Source organism: Notamacropus eugenii, chromosome 3 (assembly GCF_028372415.1).
Source record: "Notamacropus eugenii isolate mMacEug1 chromosome 3, mMacEug1.pri_v2, whole genome shotgun sequence".
NCBI lineage: Eukaryota > Metazoa > Chordata > Mammalia > Diprotodontia > Macropodidae > Notamacropus > Notamacropus eugenii.
In genome coordinates this window covers 10,309,002-10,334,161 of record NC_092874.1, presented here as the reverse complement: position 1 = coordinate 10,334,161, position 25,160 = coordinate 10,309,002, and the positions used below count along the sequence as shown (strand labels likewise).

The 25,160-nt window shown below is 43.5% G+C and overlaps 2 long non-coding RNA genes across 2 annotated transcripts in view; one reads left to right on the top strand and one right to left on the bottom strand.

The window, feature by feature from the left end:
• The window catches only part of LOC140532407 (uncharacterized), a 110,368-nt gene that overhangs the window by 24,970 nt on the left and 60,238 nt on the right, over nucleotides 1–25,160 (top strand). The gene's annotated exons all lie outside the window — the stretch shown is intronic.
• Nucleotides 4,244–7,496, bottom strand: LOC140532406 (uncharacterized). The gene is made up of 2 exons (XR_011976499.1): nucleotides 4,844–7,496; nucleotides 4,244–4,651 (listed from the first exon to the last, which is right to left on the bottom strand). It is a non-coding gene; the product is annotated as an uncharacterized lncRNA (long non-coding RNA).

Here is a 25,160-nt window from a genome sequence, read left to right as displayed (position 1 = left end):
AACCTGGGACTTCCAATTCCAATGCCAATGCTCCTTCCTCTTCAACATACTGTTGAACTGCTTTTCTTTGTTACAAGAATGTGTTTGATGTAGGGGTGGGTCTGGTGGGAAATGACTATGATGTTTAAAAAAAGAACCACTAAAATTACTTTAAAAACAAAGAAGGGGGCAGAGAATTAACCACAACAAAGCAGCAACAATTCATGTTTCCATGGTGTATTCAGGACATTTTTCTAACAAAGGAGAAAGTAGGATTGTTGTCCTTTTAGAGAGATGGGGAGGCCAAATGTCCCTCATAGGAAAGGCTGGAGACAAGATATGAAGGGGAAAGCAAAAGAGTGACTGTGATTCTAATATATGCGTTTCAGAAACTGTACTTGGGAAAGGCAGTGCCTAGGAATATCCATTTCCCTAAAATAACAGTTCAGGGGTTCCAGTGTTGAAAGTTTCCCATCTGCCCCGACAACTACCACCCTCATTTTCTAAAGAAAAACAGTGGAAGTGTTGATCTTCATGGTATTGCTAACAATGCAGTCATTTAAAAAATTCTTCCTAAGAATCAAGAGTCCATTGTTGAGAATGATTAGTTAATGAGGGGGGGCAGGTAAGTGACCTGGTAGATAGAGTGCCCAGTCTCATCTTTCAAAGTTCAAAACTGGCCTCAGACAAGTCCTAGCTGTGTGACCCAGAGCAAGCCACTTAACCTTTGTCTGCCTCAGTTTCCACAACTGTAAAATGAGCTGGAGAAGGAAATGACAAACCACTCCAGTATCTTTGCCATGAAAACCCCAAATGGGGTTGTGAAGAATTCACTGAAATGATTAGACAACAAAAGTTACTGGAGAGGGAGGAACAAACTTGATTTGGTGAAGACTTGGGGTAACTAGGAGCATAGTGTGAAGGCTCTCTACTTTTGTCTCCTTCTACTAAAAAAGGTAAGTAGTTTCTGTTCCTGAGGCAGAGAAGAGCATGGCAAAGTAGGGTGGCACCATCAGGCAACCTCTGGCTTCCATCCTGGTTTTCCTCCTTATGACCTATGTGACCTTGACAAATAACTTCATCTCTTATCTAAAAAATGAGACAGATTTGACTTCCTGAGCCCCTTCCAGTTTCACACACACCCCTTGGATCCTAAGACCAGAGAGAGTGTGGGAGAGAGGTGTCCAAGGGTGGGCATCTGGGGTGGCCAAGGGAAAATCAGTGTAAACTTAGATGGTAAGGAGGGCTTAGGTTGTAAGAGTGGAAGGAAGAAAGCCATTAAGGGCTCTGCAGTGGAATTTAAGGGCAAGAGGCTTGAGTGTAAGAAAGGGACATTATACCTTATGTGGGCAGGAAGATAGGGACAACTTATTCATCATTCTTGAGATGCAAACGAAAAAGAAAGTGTGCCTGCTCTCAGGGAGGTTTAGCTCTACTGGACTGGGGAAGGGTATCTGAGTAAGTAAAAAGTAAAGCAAAGTGATTCTAAGGGGGAGTGGGAAATGCTTCTGAAAGAAAGTATCTAGGAAGAGTTGGTCTAGAGGATGGTGCAAACCAAGCTTTGGAGGAAGCTTATGATTCTGACAGGTTTCCCTGCAGCCATGGCTGGCCTCTGACATGGTTCTGTTCCAAAAGCAGCTCTCTCTCTCTCTCTCTCTCTCTCTCTCTCTCTCTCTCTCTCTCTCTCTCTCTCTCTCCATGGTGACAATTGGGTTCAGTATTTTTCCCGGCACAGTATATTCCATTTTCTTTCTCTGCACATTTTACCACCTGTCTTCCTCAGGTCTTCCTCCTGGCTTCTTTATTGTCCCAGAAAAAGTCTCTCCTCCACCATGAAGCCTTCCCCAAACTCCCTTAATGTAAGTGAGTCCCTCTGTTGATGACCTCCAATGTATCCCGTGTACAGCTTGTTTGAACATTGTCTCTTGCTTGTTCTGCTCCATTAGCCTGGGAGTTCCTTGAGGGCAGGGCCTTAGGTCTCTTACCTTCTTCAGAAGCCTACAGCCAACCAGCTGCACTATGGAGGATCCACTTACTGTGAACTGAGAGTTGACTATATCCTTACGACCAATGGATCACATAGACTATAGTGCAAAAAGGGACCTCAGAAGCCTTCAAGGCCCCCTCAGTTTACAAAGGAGAAAAATGAGACTCAAGGTCATGCTGGTAGTAAGAATCTGAGTCAGAATTTGAACTCAGGTCTTCTCAATTCCATGTCCATGCCCTCTCTAGAAGTTCACTCAGATCTCATCTGGAAATGGGTCAATATCTGGTTGATCATCTCATGAAAACAGACCATAATGGCCTTGGTTTGAGTTTCTAGTATTTTCCATTTTGGAGTAGAGCAGAAGAGATAAGTAAAGAGTCTGGTCTCCTAATGACCTTGACATTCACACTCCCCATCCTAAGCAGGGCTGTGGTTAATCCCAGAAGCTCCTTGGCCTCCCATTACTATGGTTCACAACTAGAGGTCGATGAAGCCTCTCAGGGAGCCAGCCCAGGATTCAATAAATGATGCCCTTGTGCCCGGCACTGGTTCCCACATCCACTTGGGGTCATTCCATCCCAGCCACCACCAGATTAAGAACTGGGTGCATCATGGGCATTGTCTAAAAATACAGACTGGCTGGGGAGTGGTGAGGGGGAAGCCTAAAGCTGGGTCTGGCCAGATCCTGGGAAAGGTCACAGAGATGCAGGCCTTGAGGCCGATTTCTCTTCTCTCCGCTCCAAGCCAAAGTTCTGCTAGAATGCCAGGATTGTTCAACTCAGACACATTGTCCTGCCTATCAGAATGGAGTGTGGCATCTGGGGAGGGTACGGTCATTTACAAGGCTGGGATTTTGGACAAAGCCTCAGTGTTTCTTAAAAAATCTCTCAAAAAACCCTTCTGTTGAGTCTTGCTGGTCTTTTTCCTAAAATATCATTGAGCATATTCTGCAAAGAAAGGGCTTACAGACTGGAGCCTAGGCGGTTTCCACCGCCCTCACTTGTCCCTGCCCATCCATGCCTATTCATACCACTAAGACAAATTCCAGGCACAGAGATGGCAGTCCCCATTCCTGCCTGCATCTTGTCTCTGATGCAGGGGCATCACCTCCTGGTAATGGTGGAACTTAAGGTTCTCTGCCTTAGTTTTCTATAAATTCTGCTCATAAATCTTTAAAAAAGCCATTTGGGGCATTAATCCTAGACAGAGGAGACCACATCCACCTCCTCTGCATTCTTCTGTGCCCAGGACTAATGCCCCAAATGGCCTTATTTTCTATGAAAGCAAAGTTTTCTTAGGAAGCGAGTGTGCATGTGTGTGTGTGTGTGTGTGTGTGTGTGTGTGTGTGTGCGTGAAGGAAACAATGAAGGTTGCTAGACATATCCCTGCAACATACTCTCAACACTGACTCCCTTTCCCATTCTCCTCCCCCTATCTCATTTTATACACAGAAACACACTTGAAAAGTCATTTTATTGAGCACTTGGCCACAGGAATGCTGGGTTCCTGTAGAGCTGATCCACAATGACTGGGGGCCTATTTCCAACTGAGTCACAGACTTTGAATGAAGACCCAGTCGCTATTCTGATGGGTTGTTTTCAATAATCTAGTAGCATGAGTGGAAAGAGGACTGCGCTTGCTCCTGGGGCCTGTTCAGCATCTCCCCACTGGCCCTGGGGAGCGAGTCCAGGGGGCTGCTGAAGGGGAAACCAGACTTAGAAGCAGCTTCCCATCATCGCTGACTTCAGCTTTCCCTTTGAAAACCTTCAAACAGATGTGGAAAGCCTGGACAACTGTTTACTATCAATTAGCAGCTTCTTTAAAGGGTAATTTTCCACTCAATCGGCATCAAAGGGCCTGCTATGTGCAGAACTATGCCAGGCTCCCTGCATGCCATGAGAGAAAAGACCCAGGTCTTGGCCTCAAGGAGAGGGGTAGCAAACCTGTCCATAGAACTGTAGTGGCAGGGCAGAGGCTGGATGTGGGAGTGACCTGGGCTTGAGTCTTCTGTCCTCATGACGTCTGAACTGTGGGCAGGTCCTCAACCCAGTCAACTCTGAGACAGCAATTTCCAGCTGCTAGATGTGAATGGAGGGAGCTTCCACACCAGAAGATCCCCATGTGGATAAATCACAAGGTGGAGAATGAGCAATGAGACAGAGCAGGTCTCCAGCTCATGAACCCCTCTTCGGTTTGTGGCAATCTCCATTGTTTCTTTTACACACACACACACACACACACGCACACACACACACACACACACACACACACATGCACTTTCTGAGAAAATTCTGGTTTAATAGAAAAAAAGAGATGAGACAAAGTGCTCTGGATATCTGAGGAAGTAAGGAGCTTCATCACTTGGTTAGGAGGCACCACGCTTGAGTCTGAAGAAGGCTGAGGAAGATGAAGGTGGAAAGTACTTGTGTTTGTGGGGCCATCCTTCCCTAGGCCAGGCACCTGGGAGAGCAGATGCTCTGGCCAGAGGGGCTGAGTCTGCCTGCCAGCCTGTGCTCACCCTCCCCTGCTGAGGCCAGGCACAACTCTGGAACCATCGCTCTGAGGGACCCCATGTGGAGGCCCAAACAGGGCTGTTGGATGGGAAGGCGTCCTCAGCCAGACACTGCTTATTTCTGGAGCTGTCACCTTGGGGTGGGCTACTCTCCTTCCCTCAGGGAGACTGCTCTTGAAACAAAGAGGGAGAGAAGCCAAATCAGCAGGCACAGCAGCCATGTATACAGTACTCTGCACCCATAGGCTCCCCCCACCTCTTCAGGCACCAGGTTTTATAGCCTAAGTTCTTTGGACTTTTATCTAATCCTTGGGTTCAAATCCCACAACCTGCACTCACTGTGTGATTGGGGGCAAGCCTCTTACCTCAGGTTCCTCATTTGTAAAATGGAGAGATAGAACTGCACTGCCCAAATGATGACTTCCAGCTTTCAATCTGGGATTCGAAGAGGCTGTGAATGCCCTTTAGATACCTATGCCCTAGAAGTGCCAGCCTGCCCTGGGCACCTCCTTCCTCTGCATGCCCACTTGGGTGCTTCTGGTCCCATCCGTACTGCGGCCATGCAGGAATGCTGGGCTCAGGCTGACCTGAGGGGTCAGGGCCTCATTTCCATGTTGAAAGGCTCCCCTGGGACTCCCTCTGGGACCACCCCTTATGCTGCCCTTAACTGTGGAGCTCAGGACTCAGAGGAGCCTCCCCTGCCCCAGCCACAGCCCAAAGTGGAGTCAAATCCTCCCTGCCTCCAGCAGCAGGCCTTCATGAATGGCATCGTCTCTTCTAATCAGATGATTGTGCTGAATCTAAGCTCTGACCTAAAGTATCCTCTTTTTTATTTAGTCTTCACATCTCTGCATCAGGAGCCAGACTAGAGGCTTTTACTATAAATATTTACAGGGCTGGAATTCCTGCTGGCCCTGAGCCTTTCCCATTCAGGAATCTCTTTCGTTTGCAGCATTAGCTGCTCCCAGGGCTCCTTGGAAGCTGGCACTGGGAGCTCGGGGGGAGGAGGGGAGGAGGAGGAAAGGACCCCAACTATCCTCACCAAAAGGCCTGGCCTTTGGATTCTGAGAATCTGGTTTTGACAAATGTCAATTGTCTCTTAGACTGCATGGACAAGGCATACATGGAGGTCCGTGAAAGAATGCTGGCTTTCTTCTGACCTGGTTCACTCAGAAGACTGCCTTTGATTTCTAGATCTTTGCTACTCCAATGGTCCCATGCTTATGGGCTCCCCCAAGTTACTCCATGGGCAAAGATGGTACTGGTACCACCCCCAGGAGTTCTGACCCTCATGCGGTGGGGCAGGGAGCAGTATGAGGTAACTGTAGAGATGAATGTCTCGTAAATTAGGCATTTTAAGTGAGGGGCTGCTGGACATGAGAATTTTGAGTAGCTAAAAAGTCATTATTTTAAGAGAATGATCACCATCAATGTGTTTATATTGTCTCATGAAAAATGCATCAGGGGAGATGCTCCCTGAGGGGAGAATGCATTAGCTTCTGAATTCAGTTATATGCACAAGTATTCGGTGCTGACTGTTCCTAGCGCAGGGCTCAGGTTGTTGCTTCACAGGGAGGCGATCTGGGTGTCAGTGCAATTCATTGGTCAATCTGGCCTAGGCAAACAATGTCCAGGATGATCCCGGAAAAATAAGCTTTGTATGCTGAGGATGAATGTGGTGATCCCAGGTAGAAAGAAGCTGGTGGCTCTCAGCCTCCTGCTAGGGCCTGCCTCCTCTTCCTCCCAGGTATTCCTAGGACCTCTGTGGCCACTCCAGACTCCCCACGCATCCTCGTCATATGTTCCCTATAAATGTGCCCCTTCACGTGGATGCCAGGCTACATATGTTTCCTGCATATCCTCTCTCCCAATGTCTTGGATTAATCTGTGGGAGAAGATACTCCTATGTGTAAGAGGGTGGGAGTTGTGAAGATTTGCCTTGCCACTAATCTGACAATGCTGTTTAATGAAAAGTCTTTTTTTCTGAGATGTTTCCTCCAATTCATTGGTAGAAGGAATTTCCAGGTTTCTATGATCAATGGAAAGAGTTAGTGTGCTAGTACTAGAGTAACCTGGAGGAGCTACAGGGATCTAAGCATGAAAGGGTTTCCTGGTCACCTTATAAAGGTATCAATGGATAATGACAAGTAAGCATATCACATTGTTTGCTGGATGCAACTAAATTTAAGGGAATTTTGCCCTTTGATTCAGAGAGAGTCATTTGATAAGTTAATGTTGTCACCAGAAATGGGAATTCCAAGCAACATGGTGGCAGGGGTGAGAGAGAGAGAGAGAGACAGAGAGACAGACAGAGAGAGGGACAGAGAGAGACAGGGAGAGACAGAGACAGAGAGAGACAGAGACAGAGAGAAAGAGAGAGAGAGGGACAGAGAGAGACAAAGAGACAGAGATGGAGAGAGACAGAGACAGAGAGAAAGAGAGAGAGGCAGAAAGAAAGAGGTTTTTCTCAGTTCTTAATTTTTGTATGGGGTGGTTCCCTCCTATCACGGTACATAGGACATCCACTCCACCCTGAGGTCACAAAGGAAGAATGCATTTTAAAGACCTGATTGGAGGAAAGTGCCTGTAGTTTCAAAAAAGGGCGAGAGCCATCAGTGCCTCAGTGTGTAAGACGCTGGACTTGGAGTCAAGAAGACTCATATTCAAATCTCACCCCAGGCGTTTGCTAGGTATGTGATCTTGACCAAGTTACTTACGTGTTCTAAGCCTCAGTTTCCTCATTTTCAAAATGAAGATAATAGGAACACCTGATTCCCAGAGGCAGCTGGGTGCTCGGGTCAGAAAGATGAGTCCAAATCCAGTCTCAGGCACTACCTGAGACACCTACCTTCAGTTTACCTCAGTTTCCACACCTCTATAATGGAGATAATAATAGCGTCTGCCTCTCAGGGTTGTTGAGAGACTGAAAGGAGAGAAGATTGTGTAAACCTTAAAGTGCCATACAAACACTAGGTGTTGTTGTTATCTTTATCGGCAGGATAAAATGTAATTATTTACAACATATATAAAGCATTTAAAGACACAGATTATATATACATATGGTAGCAAGAACAATAATAAATAGCAACTATTATTATTTGCAACATTTATCTGCCTGCCTGATAAAAGTGAGGGGAGAATAAACAAATAGAATATCGTCTAAAGGAAGACCAGAGTTCAAACCTGGCCTCAGATAGTGGCCATCTGACCCTTAAGTCACTTATGCTGCCTGCCTCCGTTTCCTCAATTGTAAAATTGGGATAAAAATAAGGATAAAAAAGGGATAAAAGTGACACCTACCTTCCAGGGTTGTCGTGAGGATCGAATGAGATGATGTTTGGAATGTGCCTGGCACAGTGCTAGGCACCTACTAGGTGCTTACTGAGTGCTTACTGTCATCGCTGCCCCTTAATCCCCAGTCAGTAATTGGTCCCTTTTCAGAAAGTGGAATTCCAGAATTACTCAGGTCTTCACAATATCATTGTGAGGATGCAACTTATAATGACGGAACATCCATCCTGTTAAAGCTACGTGCGCAGTAAAGTGAGCCAGAGGAACAAAGGGCCTGGCCTTTAGCACAGATTCAAGTTGGGAAGATCGGAAAGTCTGAGAGCATCCTTACAATCATGGACCAGAGGCAGCAGAGTTCTGTGGAGAAAGGAGGCTGAGGAGGGAAGGCCAGCAAAGTGTTTACCGGAGCAAACTCTCACCTAATTAGAACAAAACCACCTCAGGGAAATCGGGCTGTGGGCCCGAGTTCACAACATTCTTTCCTTCTCCTTTTTTTTCCCCTTTGGACACAGAAGAGATAAGCTGAGCGTTGCCAACTTGAAGACAACTGGAGAGAAATTGCCTGAAGAATGGTAATTCTTATTCAACAAGAGATGCTGGGAACTTCCACTGAGCAAAGCATTGGCTTAGATAAAGTCCTAACCAATTAATCAGCACCAATTAGAGGGAGCTCAGCTAGTCGTGCAATACATTTACAGGCTGTGTCCATGAGACTTCATATTCTGAGCTCAAGGAGAGGAAATCCCAAGGTTTAGTTAAACAGTAATTAATAACAATTGAAGTTCAAAGGGATGAGGCCAATGAGTAATTAGCTGCTGTTTCTTTTATATAGTTCTCCACATGGTATTTTGCTATTTTTATGTTGAATGGTTAATTCAAACACTTTATCTTTTTCATTAAAACCCTCATGAATTAGTTTAGAAGCTTACACTCAGAGATTCTAACTAATTATTCATGACGGCATTTAACTCCGTTCATTTGGTTGGTGCAAACGTTGATTCTAGGAGAAAATAGTTTGTGCAGGATTTGCCTGCAAATCACCCTGTTAAGTTAGAGCAGACACCACAGTGCTATTTGAGAAACTCTGGATGCTTCTTCCACCCTGTACGATGCGGTGGCTCATACAGCACAATGCACTGGCTGTTGGTTGTGTCTCATTTCCACAGGGTGATTGGAAATGAGAAATGCTTAGGCCACTGTTGAAGTTGTGGCTTTAAGATGGACCTTAAAGTGGGCCAGGCTGCTTGTGTTTGCTAGCATGGTCAGTGATGTGGGCACAGCTTGAAAGGAACTCCACATTCTTCCCCTTCCAGAATATTATTGTTTTACCATTTTGATGTTTTCATTTTATGCTCATTATTTTCATTTGATGTTTCTAGTTATAGAAAAGAGGTTTAGGATGGGGAGGCCAAAGGGTGGGGCTTCAAGTTTTGAGCTTGGCTTAACGACCTTTTTCTAGAGCAGCCAAGAGCTGAGAATCTTTTAGGAAAGGCCAGAAAAATGGATATGAAGGAAATGGGGCCGAAGATCATCTCCCTCTTTATGAGGCATCTCAGATGACTCTTGGCCTTCATCGGCTCAGATCTTGGATGTGGTCATGGGTGATATCACCACAAAATCATCTTGTTCTGAAGGGAGAGGTACGAGCTATTGGCTGTTGTTCAACCAGCAAAATAATCAAATCCTCATTTTTCCCTCCTTTCTTCTCCTTTTATTATTGCGTAAATGCAGTGCTCACACACTGGGAAGGCTTGTCTGGGATGGACAAAGCAGTTCCGAGGGGATTTCTCCACCCACTCATCCATCCACGGTAGAAGGAGCATTTGAGAATCTTTTTGGATTTGTTTTGGTCTGTAAAAAGGGAAAAGGGAAGAAGTCCAGCCTCATCTGAGTCATGTCCAGCTTGCTAGGACTGCTCCCTTCCTCAGTAGTTTTCCAGTGGGTTATACCCCAGCAGCCCCTTCTCCTTCTCAATGTCACAACAGTGACATTAGCAGCTGGCATTTATGTAGCATTTTTCACTGTGTTCTCCATCCAATATCCCCTTTGATTCATTCATGGATCTGGTGCAGGAGGTGCGGCCTGTGTTGTGACCCTCACTTATTAGATGAGATTGCTTCTGTAGATGGGAATTGATTTTCCCCTGGTCACAGGGCTCTGATAGGCCCAGGGGCCTGGCGCTGGGCTCAAGGCTCTTCTCCCCTCTCTCCTATGCCTTCTTATACTTGCTCCCAAGTATAAGATCTGTGTCTTCATTGGTACAGCTGTGGGCACTGGAGCCAGGGACTGGAGCCCAGATTTCATTGGCAGAGGGAACTCCCAGATAAGGAAACTTCTCTGCCAAAGCAGGTTTGTGTCATGTATGCAGCTAAAATTTAAGACTGGTGCCTGGAGCATTGAGTAGTTAAGTGACTTGCCCAGGGTCAAACAGTCAGTACATATCAGAAACAGTATTTGAGATCCTCACAATCACTTAAAACAATCTGACTGTCTGTCTGCCTGCCTTGTCCATTGACGTAATTCTCTCTCTCCTCGCTCTGCATCTGTCTCTCTTTGTTTCTCTTTCTCACTCTGTCTCTCTCACTCTCTGTCTCTCCTCTTCTCTCTCTCCTCTTGTCTCTCTCTATTTCTGTCTGTCTCTGTTTCTCCCTACCCCCAAAGGCCAGCTCTCCATTCCCTGCTTCATGCTGTATCTCATTTATGAATTTTGAGAAACCAAAAATTTTGTATGGACAGGTAATAAGCTACTTACTTTTTCCATTCGTGATAACAAACAATGGATATTAATAATTTGTGCATACAAACTTACTTCCCAAGGAAATCAAAGGACGTTTACATATCTGGCTCTTTTGTTTCCTGTGTGTACAGGAAGACAAGAGCCCTTGAGGATGGGGGGAGGAGGGGTGGGAAGCAGGACCTTTCTCTGGGTGTTCTCACTTCCACTCAGATATAAGAGCTCCTGGAGGGGATGATGCCTGACTCTGAACAGGTTCAGGCTCTCTCTTAGCCCTCCACCCACACCAGGGGCATCACTGCTGCACAGCCAAACAATGAGAGGACAGTCATTGCTGGAGAAGAGGGCACTCAGGAGGGACACAATGGCTATCTGCCATAATAGGAAAGGCTGTCATCATCACCACTGGCATGAGTCATGCATTAAGGCCCACAAAGGACTTCACACTTGTTATCTCATTTGAAACTTGATAACCCTGGAAAGTAGATGCTATTAGCATCCTGATATTACAGATGAGGAAACTGAGGCAGAGAGAGGTTAAGTTACCTGCTCACAGTCTAACAATTAAGAAGAGTCTGGAGCAAGATTTGAACTTAAATCTTCCTGATTCAAAGTCTGCCTCTCTAAGCACTGCACCACCTTGCTACCTTTAAGGAAGAGGGTGTAGACTTGCTCTACTTGGCCCCAGAGGTAGGAGTAAGGGAGGGAAATTACACACAGCAAGCCTGAGGCCTGATGTCAGAAAAAATCAGAGAAGCCCTAAAGGGGAAGGGGACGCCTGAGGAGGGAGTGGAGGGTCCCTGTCTTGGGACTTGATACTTTCTCTAATCTCTCTCTCTCTCTCTCTTTCCCTTTCTCTCTCTCTCTCTCTCTCTCTCTCTTTCCCTTTCTCTCTCTCTCTCTCTCTCTCTTTCCCTTTCTCTCTCTCTCTCTCTCTCTCTCTCTCTCTCTCCCCCCTCCCTCCCTCCCTCCTTCCCTCCCTCCCTCCCTCCCTCCCTCTCTCTCTCTCTCCCTCTCTCTCTTTCTCTCTCTCTCTCTCTCTCTCTCTTTCCCTTTCTCTCTCTCTCTCTCTCTCCCTCCCTCCCTCCCTCCCTCCCTCCCTCTCTCTCTCTCTCTCTCCCTCTCTCTCTCTCTCTCTCTTTCCCTTTCTCTCTCTCTCTTCTCCCCTTTCTCTCTCTTCTCCCTTTCTCTCTTCTCTCTCTCTCTTCTCCCTTCTCTCTCTCTCTCTCTTTCCCTTTCTCTCTCTCTCTTTCCCTTTCTCTCTCTCTCTCTCTTTCCCTTTCTCTCTCTCCCTCTCTCTCTCCCTCTCTCTCTCTCTCTTTCTCTCTCTCTCTTTCCCTTTCTCTCTCTCTCTCTCTCTCTCTCTTTCCCTTTCTCTCTCTCTCTCTCTCTTTCCCTTTCTCTCCCTCTCTCTCTCTTTCCCTTTCTCTCTCTCTCTCTCTTTCTCTCTCTCTCTCTCTCTCTCTTTCCCTTTCTCTCTCTCTCTCTCTCTCTCTCTCTCTCTCTCTCTCTCTCTCTCTCAGAGTGCACTCTGAAGCCCATGAGCTGGACAACAACAGATCCCTGCCCAAGCTCCACTCAATGGCTGGTTTAGAGTGACTGTCACTAGCAACAGTTTCTGTGGATTCAGTTATTTTTTCTTTTGTTCATTAAAAAGGCCATTCCCTGACTACTTCTTAAAGAGGCCTATTCATTCAATGGGCTTTACCTCCCTCTAAGTGAGTACTTGAAAAGACCAAGGTCTCCCATGGCATCCTGGGTCATCTCCAGTCATCCTTAGGAATATCTGGTCACTAGACCCAGATGGCTCAGGAGGAGAAAGTGAGGCTGGTGACCTTGCACAGCCTCCCTCACTCAAAACAGAGTCAAGTGCAAGTCATGTCATCATTTCTCTGATGTCATCGTCTTCTTCAAAAGTGAAGGACCAGCATAGACAGACACAGGAATCTTTCCAAAACAGACATTATGCATTAAAGAGAAATCAGTCTCTCTATCTCCATGGTCTAGGACACTCAGGAACCCAAAAGAACGTTAAAAAAATGAAATTTCACCTACCTAGAGCCACTGAGTACCCCCTCCCTCCACTGCCCACCAGTCTACCATAGCTAACCAACCCATTCTAACAAGAGCTACATTAGTCAATCCAATGGGCTGCTACAAAGCCCCACGTCTCCATTCTCCATTCCTCTTTCTGGTACCATGGAGAGTCTGACTCCAGGTGGAGGGAGTTTGCTGGACCTTCAGTGGCAAGAACTATAGCAGCCTTCTGTGCTGCAAAGGATTTCTGCAGGGGAGCAATAGGACAGAGGGAATGAGTTAGCTCAGCTCCACAAATGTACCCCACCTCCTAAAAGATCCTCAGGGATCCAAAACCCAGATCATAGAAATCAGCCCCCAGCTGTAAAAGGACCAGAATGGCAGCTTTCTGAAATAGTGGGCAGGAAAAGTGGGGGAGAGTGGGAATGGGGCAGGACACCTGTGTGTGTGTGTGTGTGTGTGTGTGTGTGTGTGTGTGTGTGTGTAAGTACTGTGTAACAATTCACTAAGCCTGAGGCAAAGGCTCAGCATTCAGCTTCCGTCCATTCTGTACCTCCCTCCCAAGTCTCCTCGGCCAGAGGTTGAACCATAATTTACCCAGAATGGAAGGAGGTTGAGAAACTTTGAGACCCAGCTTACAACTTTCAGAAGCAACAGAAAAAAATAAGGGAGAAAGACTAAAATTACTAAAATCATAGGAAGGAGAAAATTCAAAGACTGTGAATATAAGCAGATAAAAAGGGAAAACATTAACAGGAGAAAGAACTATGACCTCCATATTTAGTAAATGAATATAGGTATCTAAATGTAAATACTGTAAAACAATTTAACACTTGATGAGACAAAGAACACTGGCATTTGAGGAGAGCAGGGAACCATACCATGATGTTCCGGAGAAGTTTGAAAGAGAAATGAAGATTATGAGAGCACACTGTATGGCTTCCACTGCAAAAATAATTAGCAGAATAGAAAAATTTGGATCTGCGGTGGCAAGTCTCACCAAAGAAGTCAAAGAGAACAGTCATAGAGAATATAAATGCATGAAAGGAAAGGACAATTTACAAGAGGAGAAGCAAAAAATGACAACATTAAATGAAAGTATGTTCTTTGTCCAAATAAAAAATGTTTATCTTAAAGACAGAATGTATAGAGAAAACCTAAAACTCTCTTTTGGGGAGAACCTAAGTTTTCCCAGAACACTTCAAATCAAAAAACCTGAACACTATAAGAAATAATGCAACAAACACATTAAGAAATGCATGCAAAAAATAACACAAGAAAACCTCCCAGAACTCCTGAACACAGAAAATGAAACACTAATTAAAAATTCATAGATCACTTCCAGAAAATAAACACCACCAACAAAAACCAACCAATCAAAAACAAAGCTACAAACTTTAAGACTTATAGAGTGTAAATTTATCAACTTAATTCAGAAATAAGTTCTGTAAGAGATTAGGAGACTTTCAAATACAAAGGAAAGGGAATCTGAGTATCACAAGATAATTTTACCTCCACCAAAAAACAAAGGTAGGAATGGGATAAAGCTTTCTGAACAAAAGTGGAACTGATGATGCAGCCCAGGGTCACCTACCCCGCAAATCTGAGCACAACCATGAATGGAAAATGATGGATGTTTAATAAATCTCCCCCACACACCTGAAAAACAAGATTCCAGGACTTCCCTCTAGTCCACTCATCCCCCAAACTCTCATCATGCTTTCCGAGAGCTTGTCTTAGTTTGCAGCTTCCCCAAAGGGCTGTTTGACAGTAGGTACACCTAGAGGGAAGCAGCCCAAGACCTTGGGGATTTTGACTCCCCCACAAAAGCGTCTTCCTTTAGAAAGTGAATGCACCCTCATGACTGTGTGTTAGCGTTGCTTTATGTGACTGAAACAAAGAAAAGCAAAATCCTGTCCCCCAAAGGAATGAATATTATAAAATCTTAGTGGCACATTTCCCTTTATTTTCAGCATGTTAGTTTTCAATCACTCAGCTGTTCCCGCTACCACTCAGCACCCCTGGGTGTTCAGAACATACTCTCAGACAGGAGGCTGCAGACTAAGTCCTGGTCAGCACCCAGATTGACCACTGACATTGACAATCTCTAGTCAAATGTCATTGCACAGTAAGTCCTTTCCTGATTCCCTCACCTGTTTACCCTTTCTCATATCCAATTACTTGGTATTTTTTGCTTCAGACACCTGAATAACCTTTAATGGGGGAGGAGGGAGGGAAGGAACAATTATTTTGTTAAGCACCTTCTACGTGCTAGGCTCTGTGCTAAGTATTTATCAAATATCCTCTGGGAGGTCATCATCCTGGAGGCAAAGTTTCTGGCCATCACATGTTGGGAAGGTTTTTGTTTTGCTGTCCTGCTAACAATTCTCCTTTTTTCACCTCCTCCTAGCCCATTCTCCTGGCCCTGGCCTCTGGGGCCAGACAGCACAGAGATGATCCTTCCTTCTGCCCTGGCATAGTCACAGACAGCTCACATCGTCCCCAGTCTGCCTTCCTCTTCTCCAGGCTAACTGTACCTTATTCTTCCAGCTGATCACATGTGAGCTGATCTCCTGCTTTTTCATCATCCACATTGTTCTTTCTTGGACATTCATCTGCCCTCGTGTCTCCAGCTCTTAGATCTGTGCCTGGCAAATAGTAGGGACTTACTGAATGCCAACTGACTGACCAGCTTACCAATGGCTTTCCTCAGATGGGAAGCCCAGAAGAGACCACCACCCTCCCTCCAGACATCATTTGTCTAAAACTGAGGACAGCAGTGCCGTCACCCCTCCAGCCCTGGATGATAAGACCCCTTTCATGTTGTGTCTGTTGTGTCTGTTAATGATTCAACCTGAAGTTATTGCCCTGTTGACTCATACTGAGCTTGTCATCCATTAAAACCCCCAGAACTTTTTCACTCACAGGACCCTAGAACCAGAGCTAGAAGTCACTCAGAGGTCATCTTGTCCAGTCCCTTCATTTTAAAGCTGAAAGAACAAACTTAGAGTAGTCAGTTGACTTGTCCAAGGTCACCCAATACATCAGAGGTCAGATTTGAATGGAGGTGTTCTGACCCTGGAGTCAGCCCCCTCCCCCTGGTGCCAATTGCTTTGGCCATGCTTACACCCCTTCCCCCAATCCTGGTGAAGTTAATTTTTTTGAACCTATGTGTAAGACTTTATGTTGGCGAGCACCCATTCCTTACCTTTGTGCTCCAGCACCCCGATACACCACGGTGTAATTCACCCAAGGGTGAACGACAATCAAGAGTTGCGGCATCTCCAGAGGGATGTTGAACTGACCCCAGGGTCCTTTGTGAGGGTAAGGAGATACCTCTGCATCCTTTGTGGAAGCCTGATTTCCCTGGCTCTGAAACCATGGATTCCATTTTGGGGGCTGCTGATGCCAGCAGTAGCCGCATTAACAGAGAACTATAAAAGCTAAGCATCTGTAAATCCTTTTGATAAATATTTGTAAAGCCTCATAATCTCCTTCTCCTCTCAATGGAAGTCAGACAGCCTGACAGTCTCCTGGGAAAGCCATTTGGAGACACACTCAATAGCCCTGACCATGGGAACTCCCAGCCCACAGGGGATATGGAGGGCTCTGAGGGCCCCAAGGGACCAGCTGGACTTAAATGATCATTTTTTTCCCTAGAAAAGTCAGGCAGTTCACCAGGGCTGATCTTAACCTTAGCTAATGGGCAGAGGAACTTCTGAGATCCAACAGCTGGGCTAGTACGAGAAGGCCTTGGGCAGGGATCTAAAGGAGAGATCAGAGTTGGTTTCTGCTCATGTAACTGCTGCTTTTTTACCTTTCTTGCTCTGACCCCTTCCAAAGATCTGTGATCTTGGAAGAGAGGGCCCAGAACTCACCTTCTTCTCACACCCCTCCAGTACCTTCATGGTCAAAGTTGCAGGGCTCACCTGAAGTACTCACTCTGAGGAGAGAGGTGGAGAATAACCTGGCAGTTCAGTTCCAGAAGGGAGCTCTGCTGCACTCAGCCCATGGATCAGCTTCTAGGATCATCTCCCAGGGAATCATCAGCTTTTTTAAAAAAATTATTTTGAAAGCAAAAGTCTCAAAACTCAAAACTCTAATCATGATTTGAAAACTAAGCATGTTTAAATAAATGTCTTTCTGTCCAAACTCTGCCCTCCTCCCTCCCTCCCTCCTCTCTCCTTTCCTTTCTTCCTTCCTTCCTTCCTTCCTTCCTTCCTTCCTTCCTTCCTTCCTTCCTTCCTTCCTTCCTTCCTTCCTTCCTTCCTTCCTTCCTTCCTTCCTTCCTTCCTTCCTTTTCCTTCTTCACTGAAGACTCCAAGCTACTCTTGAAAAATCACCTGGAGATCTTGCACTGCGTGTGTGTGTGTGTGTGTGTGTGTGTGTGTGTGTGTGTGTGTGTGTGTGTACTGGGAGTGGAGGTGGGGTGTAGATAAAGTCTAATTACAAAACACAGTTGCAGGGAACAGCAAAACAATGATTCCTCGGATCTTAGTTTGACTGTGGGGAAAAAAGCAAAAAAACAAACAAACAAACAAACAATAGCAGGCATTTGTCACTAAAAGGACACTCCTTCTCTCTACCAGGGAGGGAGGTAGACAGAAAGTGACAGAGAAGTCAGTCCTCCTACTCCTCCTCATTGTCATTTAATCAAATTAATAAGCGTTTCTTAAATCCTTGGTACCAGGCACCGTGCTAAGTATTGAGGATATAGAGAAAGGCAAGTGCAGTCCTTTCTCTTAAGAAGTTGGTTTAAATAAAGCATTTATTATTTTTTTCCCATCAACACAAATTAATTTTTCTCCCCCACCCCAAAACATTGGAAAAGCAAGACAAAAACCATAAACTGTAGCAAATACTCACAGTCAAGCAAAGTATATTTCCCCCTTGACTTTTTGCCAGAAATACACTTCTTTCTGCAGCCCTCGTCCATTGCCTCTTTGTGAGGGTTGGGGGGACGGTGGGAGGGAAGGCAGTGAGCTTTATCTTTGGTCCTATGAAATCAGAGTTAGTTACAGTGTTGATCAGTTTTTATGGCTTTCAAAGTTTATGAGGGTTAAAAAAAATGATACAAATTATTCATCTGTTTACCTCTCACTTCACTCTGCATCTGTTCATACAAGTCTTCCCAGTTTTCTCTCTTTCCAGAAGATAGTAGATGGAAAATTGGAGTAGGAGCCAGGAAGACCTGAATTCAAATCCAGTCTCTGACATGTACTAGCCCTGTGACCCTAGGGAAGTTATTTAATCTCTGTATCGTTGCTGTTTCCCTCCCAGCCTGATGTCTTTCTTTTCCTTGGCCTCATTAAAGGGACCATGCCCTGGCTACTTCTTAAACAGGCCTATTTAATGAATGGGCATTACCACACCCTAAATGAGTCAAGATGTTGGCCTAAAGGGCCCAAGGTCTCCCAGTGTATCTTTTCGATTTTCATTAAGTGTCCTTATTTCTTTTGCTGGAGGATCAGATTGCCTTCAACATCTTCTAAATCTTCTAAATTGTCTGAACATTGCCATCTCACTTTAGCTGGACCTCTGATGACCAGTCAAAATCCAATAGTACAGAGAGTCAAATGATGAGAAATGTGTATATCCATCTATCTGTCTATCTATCTATCTATCTATCTATCTATCTATCTATCTATCTATCTATCTATCTATCTATCTATCTATCGTCATCTCCAGTCACCCTGATGAATGTCTGGTCACTGGATCCAGATGGCTCAGGAGGAGAAGTGAGGCTGGTGACCTTGCACAATCCTCCCAAACTCAAGACAAAGTCAAGTGCAAGTCTTGCCATCACTTCTTGGATGACATTGTCTTCTTCGGCAAAAAAGGATGAACGCAACACAATGTACCTCAGTTTTTTTCATCTGTAAAATGGTGATCATAATAGCTTTTATATCCCAGTATTGTTAGGATGATCAAATAAATTAATATTTGTAAAATACTCTGCAAACCTTTAAAACCTTATAAATCCTAACTGTGATTATTCCTGCAGTACTCTATGATTTCTTATGGCACAATACTGTTCCGTTACATTTTCATGCTATAATGTGTTCAGTTATTCCCCAAATGATGGTCAGTCCTGTGGTTTCTAGTTCTTTCCTACTACAAAAAGAGCTGTTGTAACTTTATACATATGAGTCATTTGCTGCCTCAGTTTCCTCATATGTAAAATTTAGATTACCACTCTCCTAGGGTTGTTATAAAGATCAAATCATGGCAATACGTGCAAAATCCTTGGCACAATATCTGGCACATGGTAGGCATGTAACAAATGTATTTTGCCCTCCCCTCTTTTTTTTGATCTTTTTGGTATGTACACCTAGTCATAATATCACTGGGTTAAAGGGTATGGCAAAATTTAATAACCTTTTGGGCAGACTTCCAAATTGCTTTCCAGAATGACTGGGCCAGTCCAAAATGCACTGAAGCACTTACTTTCCCACAGCCCCTGCAGCACTTGCATTTTCTTCTTGATCATTTTTGAAGGAGTCTTGCAGAGTGGCTTTATTTTGTATTTCTCCACCAGCAATTTGGAGTATTTTTTGCACATGGCTTAGGTAGCTTGGATTTTCCCCCTTTCCCTATTTATATCATTGACTGTTTATCAACTGAGACATAGCTCTTATGCATTGAAACCAGTTATAAACTTACACATTTATATTTATAACTGGTTAAAAGTTATTAATATATTTAAATATATTTATAATATATATTAAATATATTTAAAAGATACATATAAGGAATTTAATTATTATTGCTATTCTACAGCAGTTTAAATGAAAAAGACTTGAAGTTTTAGTAGATAGAAAGTTCATTATGATTCCATAGCATGTTAATACTTAAGTACCATGGATGCAGAAAAGTACATGGAAACTTACTACGCAGTTTTCAGAGAGAACAATGAAAAAGCCCAGTGCAGGAGATGGCTCTGGGGCTGAGCTCCAGGGAGAGCCACTGGTTCCAAGAAACCGAAAGGAGGCACAATAAGGAAAAGACTGTAAATGGATTGCTTTATTTCCAACCTCTTGAATTGAATTCAGGTTACTTCAGTCTTTATTTTCATAAATTTTGTTGCTATTCTTTGTTTTGACAACACCTTCGTTTTTGAACCAATTCTACCCATTTCCCCTACCTTGTGAGCCAGCTTTTAGAACAAAGATAAAAAAAAAGAAAATGAGCAGTTCAGCAAAATGGACCAACACATTGACATTGTCTAACAGCCTTCACAATTCAGTATTTTATTAAACACCTATGATGCACCAGGCACTGAGCAAAGACAAAAATGAAACAGTCCCTGCCCTCAAGGGGCTTACACCCTGTGGGGAAGAAAGTGGGCTACAGCAGATCCACAGATAAATAAAGACACATATAAATCGAGTCATTGCAGGCAGTTTGGGAGGGGAGTCACAAACTGAGCCTTGAATGGGGCCAGCCCCAGTTCCTCTCATTTGGTAGATGCCAGACTCATTCCATCTCTTGTCCTTGGGGCTAGTGCTGGCATTCACCCCTCCTTGCCTTTACCTAGCAGTCTCATTCTTCCTGTAAGACAAAGATTAGGCAGCATCTTCTGAATTAAACCTTTTCTGATTTCCCTGACTGCTAGCGCCCTTCCCCAAACTACCTTAGATTTACTTCTTCTTGTATGTCTTTGTATCTCTTCACTTTAGAATTGTGGGGGATCAATTTTATATTTAGATAGCCCCACTATTGCTGTCTCCCCCATTACAATATTGACTCTTTGTGAGCAAACATGGTGTCATTCTTTTTACTTATATCACTTGTATTAAGTGGATGCTTAATATATTCTTGTTAATTAATTGATTCTCTGGTGGACATAGGACCACCAGAGACATCAATGGGAGTACTCAAGTCCAGTCTTAACTCATTTCATCATTTCTTGTTTTATTCCTAGACAAGATGCTATGGGCTTTGAGCAAATTTCTACCATGGGCCAATTACTTTTCTCTAGGGATTCTAGATTTTCATAAAGGATTCTCCAAGTGAATGGAATCTGGAGAACTTTAGAATGAGGAAATGTGTGGACCTTTTAATAGGGAGGAGGATAAGCCCTATGACATTCTGTATCATCAACTCGAAATGGAAAACCTGAGCTCCACAATTCAGGAGTGATGTGGACATAATATCAGTCACCTTATTAACTCATGTAGCAAAGTGGTTGACATTGGGAGCCGCTGTGTGGCCTGAGTGTTATCACAGGAACATTAGAAAGAGATGAACCACAGAATCTGATCTTGCTTCACTGAGAGCACTGGGCTGAGATAGTAAATATAAATTGTACAGTTAGGCCTGATTTGTAAAAGTGACTGAATTGTTTTTTAATTAATTAATTTATTTTTAGTTTTCAACATTAATTTCCACAAGATTTTGAGTTCCAAATTTTCTTCCCATCTCTCCCCTGCCCCATCCCAAAACACCATGCATTCTGACTACCCCTTCCCCCAATCTGCTCTCTCTTCTATCACACCTCTTCCTTCCCTTATCCTCATCTTCTCTCTTTTCTTGTAAGGCAAGATAGATTTCTATACCACATTACTTATATTTCTTATTTCCCAGTTGCACACAAAAGCAATTCTCAACATTCATTCCCTAAACTTTGAGTTCCAACTTCTCTCCTTTCCTCCCTCCCCACTCATCCCCACTGAGAAGGCAAGCAATTCAATATAGGCTATATATGTGTAGTTTTGCTAAAGACTTCCATAATAGTCATGTTGTGAAAGACTAATTATGTTTCCCTCCATCCTATCCTGCCCCCTATTTATTCTATTCTCTCTTTAGATTTTGTCCCTCCCCTAAAGGGATTACTTCTTATTACTCTCTTCTCCCATTTCCCCCCCTTCTATCATCTCCCCACCCTACTTGTCCCCTTCTATCCTACTTTCCTGTAGTGTGATAGATTTTCATACCAAATTGAATGTGCATGTTATTCCCTTCCTTAAGCCAAATGTGATGATAGTAAGTTTCACTTTTTCCCTCTCAGCTCCTCCCTTTCCCCTCCATTGAAAAAGCTTTTTCAACGCCTCTTTTATGAGAGATAATTTGCCCCATTCTATTTCTCCCTTTCTCCTCCCAATATATTCCTCTTTCAATCCTTTATTTTATTTTTTTAGATATCATCTCTTCCTATTCAACTCACCCTGTGCCTTCTGTTTATGTGTTTATAACCCTCCAACTACCCAAATACTGAGAAATGTTTCAAGAGTTATAAATATTATCTTTCCATATAGGAATGTAAACAGTTCAACTTTAGTAATTCCCTTATGATTTCTCTTTCCTGTTTACCTTTTCATGCTTCTCTTGATTCTTGTGTTTGGAAGTCAAATTTTCTATTCAGCTCTGGTCTTTTTATCAAGAATGTTTGAAAGTCCTCTATTTTACTGAATGAACATTTTTCCCTTGAAATATTATACTCAGTTTTGCTGGGTAGGGGATTCTTGGTTTTGATCCTAGTTCCTTTGACTTCTGGAATATCATATTCCAAGCCCTTTGATCTCTTAATGTAGAATCTGCTAGATCCTGTGTTATCCTGATTGTATTTCCACAATACTCAAATTTTTTCTTTCTGGCTGCTTGCAATATTTTCTCCTTGACCTGAGAACACTGGAATTTGGCTACACTATTCCTAGGAGTTTTTCTTTTTGGATCTTTTTCAGGAAGTAATTGGTGGATTCTTTCAATATTTATTTTACTCTCTGGTTCTAGAACATCAGGGCAGTTTTCCTTGATAAGTTCATGAAAGATGATGTCTAGTCTCTTTCCATGGCTTTCATGTAGTCCCATAATTTTTGAATTGTATCTCCTGGATCCAGGTTTCTAGATTTCTAGGTCAGTTGCTTTTCCAATGAGATATTTCACATTGTCTTCTATTTTTTTATTCTTTTGGTTTTGTTTTTTAATTTCTTGGTTTCTCATAAAGTTATTAGCTTCCATCTGCTCTATCCTAATTTTCAAAGAACTATTTTCTTCAGTGAGTTTTTGAACCTCCTTTTCCATTTGGCTAATTCTGGTTTTTAAAGCATTCTTTGCCTCATTGACTTTTTGTGCCTCTTTTGCCATTTGAATTAGTCTATTTTTAAAAATGTTATTTTCTATGGCATTATTTTGGGTCTTCTTTAGCAAGCTGTTGACTTGCTTTTCATGATTGTCTTGCATTGCTCTCATTTCTCTTCCCAAATTTTCCTCCCCCTGTCTTATTTGATTTTTAAAATTCTTTTTGAGCTCTTCCATGTCCTGAGACCATTGCATATTTATTTTGGAGGTTTTGGATGCAGAAGCCTTGACTTTTCGGTCCTCCTCTGATGGTATGCATTGTTCTTCCTCCCTTGAAAGGATAGAAGAAAATACCTGTTCACCAAGAAAGTAACCTTCTATAGTCTTATTTTTTCCCCCCTGTCTGGGCATTTTCCCCATCAGTTACTTTATTTTTGCATCCTTTGTCAAGAGGAAGGTATACTCTGGGGACCTGTAATTTCTCAGCTCCTCCAAGGTGGCACAATCAAGGAAGAGGAGTTTATTCCTCTCCTGGCCTGTTCTCTGGTCTGGGAGATACCAAAAATTTTCTGCCCAGGATCTACAAGTAGAATTCCCTTTCCAGATCCTCCACCAGGTCCACCATGCCAGCACTCTTCCTCACCCCAGGGCCACTTAGGGCTGAGAACCAGGTCAGCAGCTCAATTCCCCCAGGGTCTTTAGGCTGAGGGCTCCAACAATGGATGCTGCTGCTGCTGACGCCCCTGACTTGGGCCAGGGCTAGAGGATGACCCTGCTCCCTTCACACCCAGGTGAAAAAGCTTTCTTACTGACCTTTGAAGCTATCTTTGGCATTTGTGGGTTAAGGGATCTGGGAACCACAGCTGCTCCCTGTTATTCTGCCCCCCGAGGCTGCTCTGGTCCTGTTCCTGCTGATGTTGCTAGGCCAAGGCTGAGCTGGGCTTCATGGGCTGTGCTCCACTCCATGCGCCATGTGATAGACCTTTTTTCTTGGTCTTCCAGGCTGGCTTGGACTGGAAATCTCTTTCACTCTGTCGTTTTGTGGCTTCTGCTGCTCTAGAATTTGTTTAGAGTCATTTTTTACAGGTGTTTTATAGGCTGTGGGGGAAGAGCTAGAGTAGGTGCATCTTTCTACTCCATCACTCATCCCCCTGAGTTTGTTGTATGGAAAAGAAAAAAAGATGCTCATGGTTGGGACTTTTCCTTGTCCTGTTGGATTTTAAAACCTAATCAGTTCTCCTCTACAACCAAGGGGTCAAATATGGAACCTGTAAGTGAGAAGAGCCCTGTGCTCCATTGGGAAACATTTAACAAAAGAAAGAGAAACTTGATGGAGCACAGGCAATACCAATTTATAGCTTTCTAAATCACTGCTCTGTTGTGCCACCTCTCCAGTGTTTTTCAAAAACCTGACTTTCTTTTCAGAATTCAGAGGCATCTAGTCCATTCCTCTTATTTTAAAGAGAAGTAAACTGAGGCTAGAGAAGGTAAGGAACCATCTAAGACTATGCAGCTAGTGAGGTCAGAACCAAAAACTTAGACTAACTCCTATGACTCTCAATTGTTTATCGGCATTGAAAAACCCAGTCCTTCTAGTAGACTATTTTTTCACAGTGGTGGCCATTAAAAAAAATAAGTACATCATGTCATCTCTTCTACAACCCATGAGGAACAAGGTCCAAAAAAGGACAGATTAATCTATAAATTGAACATCAAATCCAAATGACCTTGAAAGAACTGATAAAGTTTTCTTTCTTTAGATCAAATTTCATTTGAGAAAAAAAGCATACTTTCCCCAACTCAAACCATTTAAAAATGTTATATTTTTCCTCAGAAAGGGCTGGTTTCTTTTGTTTGATCCTCACCACAATTCTGGGAGGTAGGAACTGTTATTATCATCCCATTTGACAACTGAGAAAACTGAGGTAGGCAGATTAAAGTGACTTGGTCAGTGTCACATATCGAGTAAAAGTCTGAGACTGTATTTGAACTCAAGTCTTCCTGATTCTAAGTCCAGTGCTCATTGCCCTGAACAATTAATAAGTTTCATGAATGATTTCCTTTTTACTAGCGTGATTTCCTTTTTACTAGTAGTAAATACTAGAATTTACTAGATAAATTTTCATTGGTGTAGGAACTCCGTCATGAGTTCCTTCTACCACTTCTATCCCCTTCTACCACTGTAGGTCAACACCTTCTCCACAGCTTCTAACCTCATAAAGTTTCTAAATCAGCAGACATTGTGTGACATCCAAGGCCACACAACCTGGATATGTTAGAGAACAGACTGTAGCCAGGGCCTTCTTGACTTCTACAATGATCCTCCATACTGTGGGTTACTTCTCCTCTTGAGGAATTGGTGGGGATTAAATATTGCTTTTTACCTTCTTTCTTTGACTTTGGATCTTTATTCATCATCATCATATTGAGGGCCCTGCTAACATTTGTCAGTTAGAACCATAATTAGGATGGGATGATCAGAGCTTTTCCCTAGGACACACAAATTTAGAGGGCACTCGCGCAGGTGTGAAAAGCTAAATTTGGCAACTAATCAACAAAAATAATTGGCTAAAAGAGAAAGCCACCAAATGATGAATTTC